At 38.9% G+C, this 14,818-nt stretch overlaps 1 protein-coding gene across 1 annotated transcript in view; it reads right to left on the bottom strand.

Annotated features, from left to right (window-relative positions):
- L3MBTL3 (L3MBTL histone methyl-lysine binding protein 3) overlaps positions 1-14,350 on the bottom strand; it is a 147,907-nt gene extending 133,557 nt beyond the window's left edge. Inside the window, exon 1 of the mRNA XM_051997722.1 lies at positions 14,232-14,350. The gene's annotated coding sequence lies outside the window, so the exon portion shown is untranslated. The remainder of the gene's footprint in view (positions 1-14,231) is intronic.
- Positions 14,351-14,818: the final 468 nt, after the last annotated feature.

The raw sequence follows: 14,818 nt of genomic DNA, 5'->3' as shown, positions 1-14,818 counted from the left end.
AGTCACAGTTCTATATAACAACTGAGCCCTAATTTATTAATGTAGTAAAAGTTTCCCAGGAAACTCTCCTTACTACCCCATCAGTGGGGAAGAACAAATTAAGAAAAATTAAAATCCAAACCTTTAAAACAAGCTTATTTAATGAAGACTTATGTCTGTGTGAAGTCAGATTCAAAGCATCTTTCAACAAACAGATATTGCTACAAAGTAAAAACTTTCTTTTAAATCAGGCATGACAGATGCCGGCTTTGATAGTGTACTCACCCTGCCTGATAAGAACTCTGAATTGCACACATATTAGAATAAAAAATATTGTATAAAGACCAAAGATTTTGTTCTTAGGATCCATCTTATACATTCTGTTGATGCCAGCAAAATCTAGAAGAGTTCAAAGTCATTTTTGATGCCAAAATAATACTTTCCTTTAGCATTTGGTCATCTGCCTACTGACCACTGTTTATTTTGAGGAGGGGGGAAACTTTTTAAAATCTTCCTATTTATTATTATTTATGCAATCTTTAAATTACTCCCTTCCATCACTTTCATAGTGCTGTGACAAAACTCTTCTGTTTATAATGCAGTCATCATGTATTTGGCCTTTTTACTGTTGTTGCCATGATGATTATATGCAAAGGATTAGCTACCAGAGGCACCAGTTCTTCATAAATCTCGACTTCCTGCTCTTCTGTGCAATAAAAAGGATAAAATTATTTGAGGCTGAGACCTAACCTACTTCCTCTCTAAAGAGAGGGTGGTGGTAGAAGGAGGTAGATAAGGGATGATTAAGAAAAGAAACCAACACCCCCCCAAAAAAAGAAATTTAAATAAATATTATGGAAATTAGAGTCAGAAGCCATTATCTACAATATTAAAAGACATGCTACACTTGATATATTCCACTCTAGCAGTTTATCTGGCTTTAAGTTAAACATACACTCTGTAAGATAAGAAGCAAAAATACCCTTAAAATACCTAGCTCAACAAAAACTTATACCAGGAAACACCCAAACAAACTCTTAGAACTAAAAAATAACGTGAAGGTGTCTTTTTTGGAAGGAAGATGTGTAGTTATGTTAATAACATAATTTTTAAAAATTTTATACTGAAAAGATTAAAAATGAAGCTGCTCATTCTCAATTAATTGCCTTAACATTTTCATAAATATACAAATAATAATGATGATGATAATATTTAAAGAAACACTACTATGCAGAATTTGAATATGGTTTTGTTTTGATTTTTCCCCCCACAAAAAGTCATGTTTTCATACTTAACTCAGTCAATCTCTGCAGGTCAACAGGAAAATAATGTCATTTAAATTAACCAAAAACAACCAAAATAAAACCACAAAGAGGGCATCTAATCATATTATTCATCTTAATGCCCACATTATATTGACCATTGGGGGTTTCAATTCACTTCTCAGAGCTCAATCATTTTAACAGATGGGGGGGGGGGAACAACACTAATTAAATAGATTTCTTAGCCTAGTTTAGTATCCTGGTATAATTTATTATTATAACTAATGATTTATTCCAACAATTACATGCAGTATAAATGTAATTATTGGGATAAATCATTAGTTTGAATGCTAAGATGCTCTAGCTAGAAGCTAATTCTTTGCTATATACCTTAGACTTCAGGGAAGATAAGAGATTGAGATATTTAACAGAACAGTCTGTGCATTTATCTCTTTAGTTTTAGATTATTCTTTTCTTTAGATCATTCTATTCTTTTGATACTCTAAGAACAGAAATTGATTTTCTAAGATGCCCTTCAGTTCCAAGTAGAACTGTAGAGTAGAGGATTCTAAATATTAATCTAAGTGTTACAATGTTTATTATAGCTTGAAACTATTTTAAAGGGGTCAAATGAATTTCTTCATTGGTAACACTGAGTGGCTATCCAAGATACAGAGTTTTAACAGCTTAATGACTTGTTGCCTCTTGAAGCTTCTAGGAACTTAGGAAACTTTTCTTTAGTCACCCAAAGGAGTTGCTATCCATATTTCCAGAAATTCTGTCCTTGAATATATTTTTTACTTTTTCCCTCCCAAATATTTTCTCTTTCTTCTGTTTCCAACCCACCTACCTCCTTTTATCTTACTGGTATTATAGACCCAGGTCACTAACTGCAACTTTACCTTCCTTTTTCTTGAGTTAACTCCATTGTCTCTTCAGGTTTCCTCTATAAATAGCAACTGAAATCCCTGACATAAAAGTCAAAACAATACTTAAATCTCTACTTGCAGGTACCTTCCAAAAAAGAGAAAAGGATCTATTTGCACAAAAATAATCATAGCGGCTCTTTTCCTAGTGGTTAAGAATTGGAAATCAAAGAGATGACCAATTGGGGAATGGCTAAATAAGCCGTGGTATGATTCTAATGGAATATTGTGCTATAAGAAATGACAAGCAGGACGATTTCAGAAAGACTTACACGAACTGATGCACAGTGAAGTGAACAGAACCAGATGAATGTTGTACACAATAAAAATATTGTTCCATGAGGAGCTAACTATTAATAGCAATATATAACCCAAGACCATTCCAAAGGACTTATGAGGAAGCATACCAACTACCTTCAGAGAAAGTACTTATATTAACTGAATACAGACTGCACTTTCTTCTTTTTCTTTTTTTCACTTTGTTTTTTTCTTTTATTTGAGTCTTGTTATGCAAAATGACTAATAGGAAAAGTTTTAGATAATTGCACATATATGATCTCTATCTGATTACTTTACTGTCTTGGAGAGTAGGGAAAGGCTGGAAGGAGGAAGAGACAATTTAGAACTCAAAACTTTTTTAATGGTAATAATTCTTTTAAAGAAATTAAAGCAAAAATCTATACTTCAGAATACTTTATTTTAGTTACAGCTAATGTTTAACAACAAATGAGTATTGGTCTACTCATCTAATGAAATGATCGGCTGTTCACTGTAAAGCAGAGCACCTGTTACCTGTATCATTCATTTTACAACTTCAGACTCTGGGTTGTATATAGTAGATACGTTTTTTTTCCCCCCTTGAAGGCAAGGGACTTAAAAGATTCTATACCTCAAATGCCCGATTCTATACCTCAAATGCCCATCAGCCAAGCATATAACTTGCAGAAAATAGACACTCATATAAAAATGTGTTGATCAAACACCAGTAAATACTGACTTAAGTTTTAAATGCACATCAGAGTGAGTAAATGTGTCTTTCCTGACTCATCTTATAAATTAAAAGTCACCTCAAGGAGATGTTTTTCTACAGTTTTGGTTTTCCCTCAACATCACTCTCCACTCCCTCAGACAGGATTTCACTTACAGACATCATGCTGAACATTGGCTGGAATAGATATAATCCACTTTCTAATCTGTTTCTAATCTGTTATCAGTAAAATGAGTGTAGCCTCAATATAATAAAGAGCCATTATGAAAACATTACCTGTTGTAAGAAAGTTCTTTTATAAAATACATCTTTCTCCTCCTTCAATCAACTCAATAAGATTTGCAATTCAATTTTATTTATCATATTATGCCTGTAAAAAAAAGAATCATGTTTTTCTCTAAACTCTAAAAAAGAAATTCTTTATCTATCACAGAATGATCCAGATTCTTTACAATGAAGGAGTCCCTCCCTAGGAAGACCCTAATCTTCTGAATATGTCATTGGTCAAAAAGTACACTGGAAATGAGATTGTGGGTGGATCACTCCAAATCTGTACCCATTACTGGAAAAATTTAGTGAGTATACTCCACCAGACCAGCACCATAACATTCTTGATGTAGACAAAACATGAAAAGATGATGCATTAAAATGTACCCCATATGATCTCAAATAAGTTAATGCAACCAGATTCTACAGATATAGCTGGTTTGGGGATCAGGTTTTGAATCTGGCTTTGCAATTTACCACAACTTACTTTAGCTGTTTAGGACTGTTTCCTCCTCAGTAAAAGGATAAAGTTAGACCACATTAGTGGTGTCAAACTCAAACAGAAATAGATCTCTATGACTTAGAAAACCACAAATTAGCATTATTTTCATTGGATTTTGTTAAACATTTCCCAATTACATTATAATCTGGTTCAGGTCACACTCAGGGGTTTGGTGGGCTGCTAATCTGACACTTCGAGACTGGGTGAAATCTAAGATACCTTCTAGCTCTAATAATCTTTGATCTATAATTTTTCTAGGAAAGTCTGGCTCACTAGCTCCCAACAATGGTTTAGACCTTATCTCTTTCCCCTCATAATTTGAAACTATTACACTGTCATCACATTGTAATAGGGTATTAAAGAACTCTTAAACTACTAGAAAGGTAGTGTGGCTTAGCAGATAAAGGGGATAGCCCTACATTCAGGAAGACTGCTCAGTGTCCTCAGGCAATTTCCTAATAGTATTTGCATAGCTCTGCATGTGTATGAGCATGTACATATGTACACATATTACATATATGCATATGTATGCACATTCTTTTCAACAAAGATAAGTAGAATTATTAGCCACATTTTTATAGATGAAGTTAAGATTTCGAAGCTTCAAATGACTAGCCTAAGGTCTAATTCTGTACCAGTATATAAACCAGATCTTCCTGATTGCTAAGATTAACAAGGTGAAAGATCTGTACACCAAATCTTCCTACATCAACCAGGAAGAAATCACATCTGGACCAAAGAAAAAACATGTAAATCCCTTTAAGGCAAAAACTTCCAACACACAGTAGTCACTAGGTAAAAGCTGGTTAACTGCAGAAATATAACTTGTATTCACATCTAATTCATAGAGACAATTTTTGGCACTGAGGATCCAAAAAGGTACCTGCCCTACCTCCACATAAAATATATCTACTTATAAACCAACTGTCTTCACTAAGCTGAGAAATTTTTGTTTGGAAAAGAAATTTCCATTCTTCTTCTTACTCAACAATTTAAATTTTGACTGTGAAGCAACTTCATCAGAGGAAATAAAAGTAATCAAAGAAAAAAACAAAAACAAAACTCAAAATAATTAACTTGTAAAGTTAGGTATACACAAGAGTTGAAAATTATGGATAACACAGAGTAGAGCATAGTGGAAAGAATACTAGATTTATACATAAGTCTGAAGATCCAAATTAGAATCCAGACCTTAAACAACTAAAGTTTCAGGAGAATGCGTTTTTTTCCAAGTCTTGGAGGGAGAAGGAGGGACACTGAACCAAAGGGCAAGAGTTCTCTTTCTGACTCAGTGAAGTTCTATGTTACTCTAGCAAGTAACTCCCTCCATCTGAGCCTCCTTTTACTTGCCCATAAAATGGGTTAGATCATCTCTCAATTTACATCTTACAACAATTTCATGATTCTAGTCATTTAATTTTTAACCTACTTTCTTTAATAAATTCCTATAACTCCTAGTATATAAATTCTCATTACTCCAATTTTTCTATACACCATCAACCTAATCATTTTTGTAACTAAGATCAATACTGTTCCAATTTGGAAGATTTGTTTATGTTATTTACTACTATCATTTAAATATGCAATTATTACAATCCAACCCAGTTTTACATACATATATATACACACAAACAGCTCTGTACATTAGAATTGTATAAAAATGTGATCTTTGCCCTATTTAAGACAAAGAAACATCTATATAAAAGAGGCCTATCTAAAAACCAGAAACCACATATTCTTTTATAGAAAAGCAATCCTATTCTAGAATTTTGAAAAGTCAACACATAATATTCTTTAAAACAAATCACTTAGGAATTAACTCTCTATACATTATCCTTGAAATCTCCCTTTTACAAAGATGATAATTTCAACAAACCACTATGCCTTAATATGCAACATCCTGCACTCCTTATGCATAAAGAAAATATGTTTGTGTCTGTAGTGTTTTCATATGTTTATTTTTTCCCCATGCTGTCTGTGCTGAACTACAGAGAAGGTTAATATCTGTAAGAGTGGGGAACAAATCTTTTTAGTATGTTGAGTGCAGCGTTGAAGATAGCTCCACAAGCTGATGGATATAATAAATACTTTTTTCATTTACATTATTTTCTTGGTTATTTATAACTTAGAGGGTTTTTTTTTTACCTTATTTACATGTGCAATAATGTTGCCACTCAATCTGAATTAATCCTGATCATTAAGAGCAGATGAAGTGAAAGAAAATAAGAAATGTAAGACATACACAAGATTTACATATACTGTAAATTCCATGGGAACAGAAGTAATCTTGTTATAAATTATGTGAAATTAATTTCCTTCTTGTGTCCCACTGTGTACAGTAGACAGACACATGTTAGTGTTCTGTACACAGTAGGTACATAAGTGTCATTTTCTTGACAATGAATGAAACAGTAGACTATTAACTGGTTGACATACTATATCCATTGTTACCAATTACTTCCCACTGACCTCACAAGTCCTTCACCCAGAAAACAAAACAAAACAAAACACAACCCTAGAGAAGGGTTACAAAAAACAAACAAAAACAAAACAAACAAAAAACAACAACAAAAACCCACCTTATGGGACTCCAGCTGAAAACTCTGAATTGTCTCTACCATAGAAAAATTGGCACATAATACACTGGAAACTCACTATAACTCTATTACGCTATGGAGTGGTTTGAGGCAGATTATCTTGGCCCTCAACCAAGGGGGGTTTAGTTACCCAAAGGACCTCATTATAAACTTCCCTCTGTTCCCAAAGAGCAGTTATAGTGAGGATGCAGTGGAAGATGTTTCAGAGTACTGTTATTATGCAAATTTAAAATATTTCATTCCAGTTCCCCAGTACTTAAGAATAAGACAATCTAATTCCAGTAATGAATATGTGCAATTGAAATGCTAGTTAAGAACCTACCAACTAGAAAAGAATTAAAGATAAACTTAAGGGTTATTTAAAACTGTCCATTCAAACCCTCTTTAGACAAATAGGGGAATAAGTGAAGGGGGGAAGAGACACCAGCAGACCTCCAGCTAAAAAACCCCCAGGACATTTTCTCCCCAGGACAAAGCCTCCAGGATATGTCCAGAATTTTTATCCTTGAAGATGAAAAGTAAACATATATTCACAAAGTACACCAGATCCTTTACTTCACCCAATGTTTCAATTTGTGTCAGGCACAGGGAAGCCTCATACCTTATTTATATAATTCACAACATTTATGTTATGTCAAGAAACCTATGAAAGAAATTACAAAGGGTGCTACTCCATTAAATCCTAATCTAACATCTCATTGGGATTTCTAAGTGACACAGGGTTCTTCAAAAGCTCTTCCAGAGGAACAAAAGTTCTAAGTCAGCTTTCCAAAATCCAATCTGGTTACACCAGTAGACTGGCTATATAGTGACAAATTCTTTGACCATGGTAAATGATGCAAATAAAGAAAAATAAAAACTTCAGTTACATATGGCCCTTTTCTTTTGCAGTGACAGTGCCAGATAGGCAGAAAAGGTGACCAAAAAATTCAGAATCAACTAAGTTTTAGATTCTCCATAATTTTTAACATCACCTTTGACATCTAACTGTGAGATTACTGTCCAAAGACCTATGGTTCAGTAATGGACCTACTACAGGGAGAACTGAAATTAATCATGACATTTGTGATACAATGAAATCAATAGGAGAAAAACAGAAAGGACAACTAAATGAAAAGATGGCTTACCATTTTTCTTGAAAACAAATTAATGAGATGTGGGTATTGGGTTTGAGTGTCATGTCTCCAAAGACAACAAGAAACATCACTGCATGAGATATTTAATCAGCCCCAAATTCACTGCTCACTATAAAAATGTATCACTGATATTAAAAAAAACACCTAATATCTTTATAAAAACACCTTATCTTTATAAGTGCTGATTAAAATCTATGTATCTGTTGCGGAGATTTAAATATCCTCCAAATGAAATAAACATATACTTTGATATTTAATGACTTAATACAAAAGTAAAAATAGGTGGAAACAGTGAAAAATGTTAGAAAATATGAATCAGTGTAAGGATGCAAGAAGCCAAAAACATGTAGACTATACAAAAGCCTCATCACTACATATGAATATATTTTTTAAAAATACCAGAAAGCACTCAATGAGCACCAAATTACATAACAAAAGATAAAATTGATTATATTTTAACAAACAGGAAACACCTCATTACTGACTTGGGGTTCATTTCTCAATCATCTGTATATCATTTAAGACTGACTTACTAAAAAGAAAATTAAAATTAGTACAAAACTAAAAGAAGAATATGAAAAGAATATGGTATAAAAGTATAATAACTCTTATCCTAACCTATTTAATAACTTATGAAAATGGGATATGGATGGAAAAAAGGCCATAGAACCGGACTATAACAAGAGCATACAAAATTTCAATCATGTGAATTAACCACCTTAAGAATGTGGCTAATAGTACCATATACTTTAATTATAAAATATTTGCTATATTTACCAAGAAAATATATATATGGTCATGGTCAACATAATATAAATGTCTTTAGTAAATCTTTTGAAGGATGTGGGTAGCTTATGAGTGGCATCACTGTAAAGAAAAAGCAGAGGAAAAAAAAATCTAAGAAAGGCTGATGAGAAACCTAACTAAATAAGTCACCCCAAATATATTTAAAGTTGAAAATTAGAAGAACCACAGAGGAAAAATGGAAACAATCTGCAAATATTTTATAACATATATGTAACATATAACACGTATAACATATACATGTATGTGTGCAGACACACATATATTTAAACCATCAATGACTATAACAGAGTCATTATATTTGGATTCTAACATCACAGTCCTAGATGAACTTATAGAAAAGTTAGAAATGGCACCAAAGAGAATAAAGATGGGAAAAGCAGTTAGATGAGATAACACAAAAATTCATGCTGGAAGTGACACAATTGTGGGAGTACTAAAGCGATCTATTCAAAAGATAACTGAAAATGAGGAAGAAACCCAAGGCTTAAGGGGAGGGGAAAAAAATCTCAGACCTATTAACATCAAAATAAGGCAACCAAAAACATCAGCAAATATCAAACTATATTCCAATTTCCCAATAACTAGAAAATTTATAGAAATCATCTATACAGGGAAAGAGAATACCCATTTTCAATGAAGACATTAGTAAAGAACAGGAAGGCCTTTACAATCAATATTCCAGGGGTCTCATCTTTACCAAAAACTATCTGAAAGAACTTTTGAATACAAGATCCCACTTTCTATTGTTTTTGCTAACAAAGAAACATTTGATTCCATACAGAAAAATATAGCCTTAGCCTTCTTTGACAATCATCTGATTGCAAATGAAATAGGGAAATATGTGCTAGCCAAAGGTATTCACTAATGTCATAGAAAAGATAGGTTTTCACTAAAGAAGATCCCTATGGATAATGAGCTCCTACAAGTGCTTCTAATCATAAAAGTTGTTAGAAGAAATACACAACCACTCAAAAGAATTTGGACCATCTACACAGGAAAAACCAAATGGATAAAAAAATTACCATCATATACCAGAGTATATTACATGTAGTTAGATAGACAACCTACAGAACTTGTCCATCTGTGTATATATAACTTGATCAGACAGTACAAAAGGACAAGCTGTGCACAAAACTAAATGGAAGGAGAAATTGCAAAGTAACTTTCATGACCCCAAATTTCTGCTGGAAACAATTGTTCATCTTTATAATATCAATATTGCATCAGTGTTATTGTATGCTTGTGGAGTCATCTAAAACTGACAATTATTAAAGAATTAAAAATGAGTATCACTCAAAGGGCAATGTAGAGGAACAGTAGTGGGTGTGAATAAGGTACAACATAAATCAAATTAGGAACCTAAAAGAAGTAAAGTAGGTCCCCGCAGAAATGTATGATCAAAAAAATTAGGAATATGTGTAGACAACTTCTATATTCTGTTATCTTATACATGTTAGCAGAAAGCAATGACGGTCTGTAGCATATCCCACCAACTCCTATATTTAGAGGAGACCAGAGGAGTCACATAGGGCAGACAGATGGTTTATGCTCTGAATCTACAGAAGAAACATGCACACTGATGAAATCACAGATATATTTGAGTATCACAGAAATAAGAGATTTACTTCCACAATTTCTGCATTGAAAACCTAAGTTCTAAAGAGACTACAAAGTGAATCTGTGAACTAATTCTCTCCAGCAACACAAACTGCAACTCATTTGTGTCTGCCCATCCTGTGCAACTCTTGTCAACATTCTCCCAAAAGTTAGGGAATAGGAAGTGGTCTACCATATTTGCAAGAGGCTTTCTTTGATTTCTCCTGACATTTTGAGAGTCCAATGTAGTCCTCTGATTGTCCACCTGTTATTCCTTGCCACATGACTAATAAAATTTTTTTCTTTAAGACAATTTCTTTGATGTCATACTTTATAACTTGTTTAAAATTAACGTGCAGTCTGAGATGAAATGAAGTTTTAAATTGCCCCAAACAGTAGTCACATCAAAAACAAAAACAACCTGCCTTTTACACACCTTAAAAATCTATGATAAAAGTCATCTGCGCTACTAAATCTCTATTATCTGTCAGGTTTTAAACCTAACAATTCTCAAAAAAAAAAAAAAAATCAGCACATGGAGAGAGGATGAGTGAGACAGAACTGCTATAATTACTATCTTTTCCCATATGTGCAAAGGGTTTTTTTAATTATAAAAAGCTTTTTCAAAATAAATTTGATTTCTTTCAAATTGATAATTTCTAAGAATCATAAAAAGTTATAAGCAGTAGAGACTTTAGAAATCAAACCCTCTCATTTTTCAGAGAAGGCAACTGAGATCATTCAAAGTATATTTATTAGGGACTAAAACAAGCATCATTAAATCAAACTGCTGTTCCATTTTTTAATGTTTTTTTTAAATACAAATATTAGTCTTTGTATATTGACAAAATTTACTTTCAAGTAAGTCTACTTTGTCCTAAAACTCAAAATAGTATTAAGTTGTGCTGGGGGCTGACTAAAAACACAGCTTCACTCACGATAACGATAAATACTTGTTGCTTATCCAGTAACCTTTGGAACTCAGGAAAAGGCATAAACTTATGGGTTCTAATCGTGCCTTCATTTCTCTATGATTTAGCAAATTCACTGTTCTTAGGTACCCAGCATTCCACATCCACTCTTGGACACTGGCTGAGGGTTCCTAATTACTTCCAGGTCTAAATAGATACTTTCCTCCAAGTAAAGGCCAGACTTTATTTTGCCTTCCGAACTTGAAGACGCGACTTTAACCACTAGAGGTCTCTCCTTGGCCAGTTTTGCACGTACGCTATTTTTTGCTGCACTTGAAACTTTCCGGAGAAATGCTCTCCTCGATTCAGCCCTGTGTTTTTTTTTTTTTTTCCCCTGAAAAACTTGCGCAAAAATCCACGCGACCGAGGTTCATCAACAACCACGTCCCTGGCTATACCAGATCTGAAAAGACGGCATCTCTAACGATGCTCTAAGTGTTTTATAAAGAAACTAACCAACCTGCAAAACCCGAGGCGGGTTATAAACTCTACCATCACCCCCCCCCCCCCCCCAACCCACTCCCCCAGGTTCTTTCTTTTCAAGTGAATTTCACATCTGTTATCTTTCTTGTGAAGTTGGGGAACAATTAGAAATCTATTTCCGTCTCGGTTGCAGCGCATTTTCCTTTCTCATTTTTTTTCCTCTTTCTTCCTTTTCTTTTCTTTTTTCTTTTCTTTCTTTATTTTTTGAAAAGGGGAAAAAAAAACAAGGCGGTAAAAGGAGGGATGGATCCTGCGCTGGGGGAGGGGAAGGGAAGGGCCGGGGTGTTCAATGCGCCTGAGGAAGTTGCATAAGGAAAGAGACTCCGTTTTTTTTTTTTGTTTTGTTTTTTTGTTTTTTTTTTTTTTTCGGGTGCTCTTCTCTAACAAAGTCGGCGGCGTGTCCGGGGAGCGGGAAGTGAGGAGGAGACGCCGGAATATTTTACAACTATTTCCCCAGGACCGAGGCAAGCCCGAGTCATACCCACCCCGCTGAGAGAGAGCCGACGGACTCCCAGACACCCCCACCCCTCCTTAGGGAAGGCGGAAAGGAAACCGCCCTCTTTTTAAACTTTCTCTCACGGTCCAACCGTGGGTCGGGCTAGAGCCAAAAGGGGAAAAAATCATTGGGACTTTCTTTTAAAATCTGTATGGGTAATAAAACTTTTGCAAACGCTCGAAGTTCGTACTCCCCCTCTTCCCCCGCCCCGCACCCTCTCTTCCCTCACCTTGGGGTGCGCGGCGTCAACCTCGGCTTCGTAGCTTTCCAACTCACCTCGGCCTACCCCCCCTTCCCCCCCAGCTCCACATCCCCGAGCCAGCCGGCCTCGACTCCCCCCTCCCCCCCCATCCTCAGTCTCCCGCCAGCCGCTGGGCGGGTGGCGGGCCCAGCACCCCTCAGCCCCGGCGGCTGTACCCGCACGCGCGGCAGGCGCCCGGGCGCAAGCTGAACTTTGCCTCTATCTCTTCCCCCCTCACCACACACACACATATACATACACACACGTACACACAGTCACACACATACACACAAGCCCCCTTTTCCCTTCCTCCAAATCGGGGCGTAAACAAGTTGGGGAGAAGCTGCCGCCACCGCGTCTTTCCCTCCCCTCCACCTCCTCCTTTTCCCCGCCGCGGCTGCACACTCACTCACACTCACACACCCGCGCCCGCACCCGGCCGAGTGCAGTGAGCCGGCGGCGGCGGCGGCGGCGGCGGCGGCGGCGGCGGCAGCGGCAGCCCAGACCCAGGCGGTCCTCCAGCAGCCCCCTCCACCTTCCCCTTGCTCCTAAGCCCCCCTTCCCCAAAACGGGACCTGAGGGCCCCCAGCGCCTCCCGCCCCCGAGCACTTTCCTGCCTCTGGCAGAAATAAACTGGGGTGTGTGTGTGTATGTGTATGAAGGAGGGAGGGGGGTATTTTTGTGCAACTTTCCCAAAATGGCGGAAATTGGAGCTGATCTATATTAAATTCTCACACACTCCGTAGGAAAGGAGGAGGAGGAGGAGAGAAGAAGAAAATGAAAACTCCCCCCCCCCCTTCCTTTTCCTCCTCCTCCTCCTCCTCTTCCCTTCTCTCCTCTCCCTCCTCCGTGTGTGCGCGAGCGAGTGTGTGTGAGTGCGTGTGCGCGCTGTGGGTCGGAGAGGCCTTTCCACCGCGCACACACCGAGCACACCCTGGGGGAGACGCGCTTGTACATTCAACCAGTCTATTCTCCGCAACCCGAGTAGGGAGAAAGTCCCCCGGCCTCTTTTTCCCACTGCCTCGAGCTCCCGGACTTGTCCTGCTAGCTAGCCCGTTCGCTCTCCCCTCCCGTGCGCTCGCTCGGCACAAAGGCCACCCCGGGGGGGGGGGGGGAGGAGCGGAGAGGAGAAAAAGGGGGCCGAGGACCGAGAGTCGGGGCCCGGGGGTGAGGGGGGGGGGAGGAGATCGGCACAGGAAGACCTGCCTCTCCTCCCGTCCTCCCCCCGTCTCGTCACCCTTCCCCACCCTCGGCCACCACCTACCCCCCCCTCCCCTTTCGTCCCCTCCCCGCTCGCCGCCTTCCCCCCCTCCCCGGGCTGCGGCTCCGCTGCACCCACACATGCACGCACCCGGGGCCGGCGACACAGCGCTCCCCACCCTCCCCTCCCCCTCCCCGCACCAACCCCGCGCTCAGTATCAGAAAAGAGACCAAAGTGACCATCTCCGGGGGGTGGGGGGGGCACGCGGGGGAGGGGGCACCCCCACGCATCCTAGAGCCTGTGCGCCTGGCGAGAGCCTTCAGGCGGCCGAGCTGAGCCCCGGCTCCCCTCCTCGCAGCCCCCCACACCCTCCTCCGTGTGCACGCCAAAGGAAAAAAAAAAATACAAGTCTCTCCTCCTTCTCCCCCCCCATTTTTTTTCCTTTCTCTTTTCTCTCTTTTGTTCCTCTTTCACACTCTCACACACTCTACTTCGGAGGGTGATGCCCAGAGACGCCCCTCTCCAGCCATTTCCGAGTCACTTGCCCACTTTTTCCCCGGGATTAAGTTTGCTCCTCTTTCCCAGAGGCGGAGAGAAGTGGGGGAAAAGCCCCTTCTGTCCTTTTCCCCTCCCCTGATCGTTTCACAAGAGGAGGGTGCGCTTCCTTCCTTCTATAGGTCTCTGAACTTTCATCTTCACCCAGAAAAATAAATGAATGGCTTTGGCACGTACAAATCTTCGGATTAATTAGAGATTAGATCAGATCAACCGCTTCTTACCCCCAAATTTTCTCTTTTTTTTTTCTCCGTCTCACGAGTAGTCCTGACAAATGGTCCAGGGCTGTGGGCGCAGTGCGCATGTGCGCGTAGAGTCAGGGCTGGGGAGAGGGGAAACTGCGCTGCTGCTGCTGCTGCTGCTGCTGCTGCTGCTGCTGCTGCTGCTGCTGCTGCTGCTGCTGCTGCTGCTAGGGCTGCTGCTGCTGCTAGGGCTGCTGCTGCTGCTAGTGCTAGTAAGGCGGCTGCTGCTGCTGCTGCCGCCGCCGCCGCCGCCGCCGCCGCCGCCGCCGCCGCCGTTGCTGCCGCCGTCGCTACCGCGGCTGCTGCTGGGGTGTCTTATTCTTGCTTCCCTGTTACTGCTGTTTCGCCTTCGCGGCTGAAAAGCAGCATTTTAAAAAAGCCTGTTAGCAAATGCAGCGACCAGCAGATACTATTTCAGGTGCATCTTTTCTATAGCCTCGTCAAACGACTCGGAGCCGTTAAGGCACAGTAAAATGCAGAGACACACAGACACACACACTCACCAAATGGTAATGAGTGACCAGGTTTTAGATTTCTTTCTTTCTTTATTTTTTTACTTTACTTTTCTT

The sequence above is a fragment of the Antechinus flavipes genome, chromosome 4 (assembly GCF_016432865.1).
Source record: "Antechinus flavipes isolate AdamAnt ecotype Samford, QLD, Australia chromosome 4, AdamAnt_v2, whole genome shotgun sequence".
In the NCBI taxonomy this organism is placed as follows: Eukaryota; Metazoa; Chordata; class Mammalia; order Dasyuromorphia; family Dasyuridae; genus Antechinus; species Antechinus flavipes.
The sequence above is the reverse complement of the archived record's forward strand: the minus strand, read 5'-3'. Positions and strand labels throughout refer to the sequence as shown.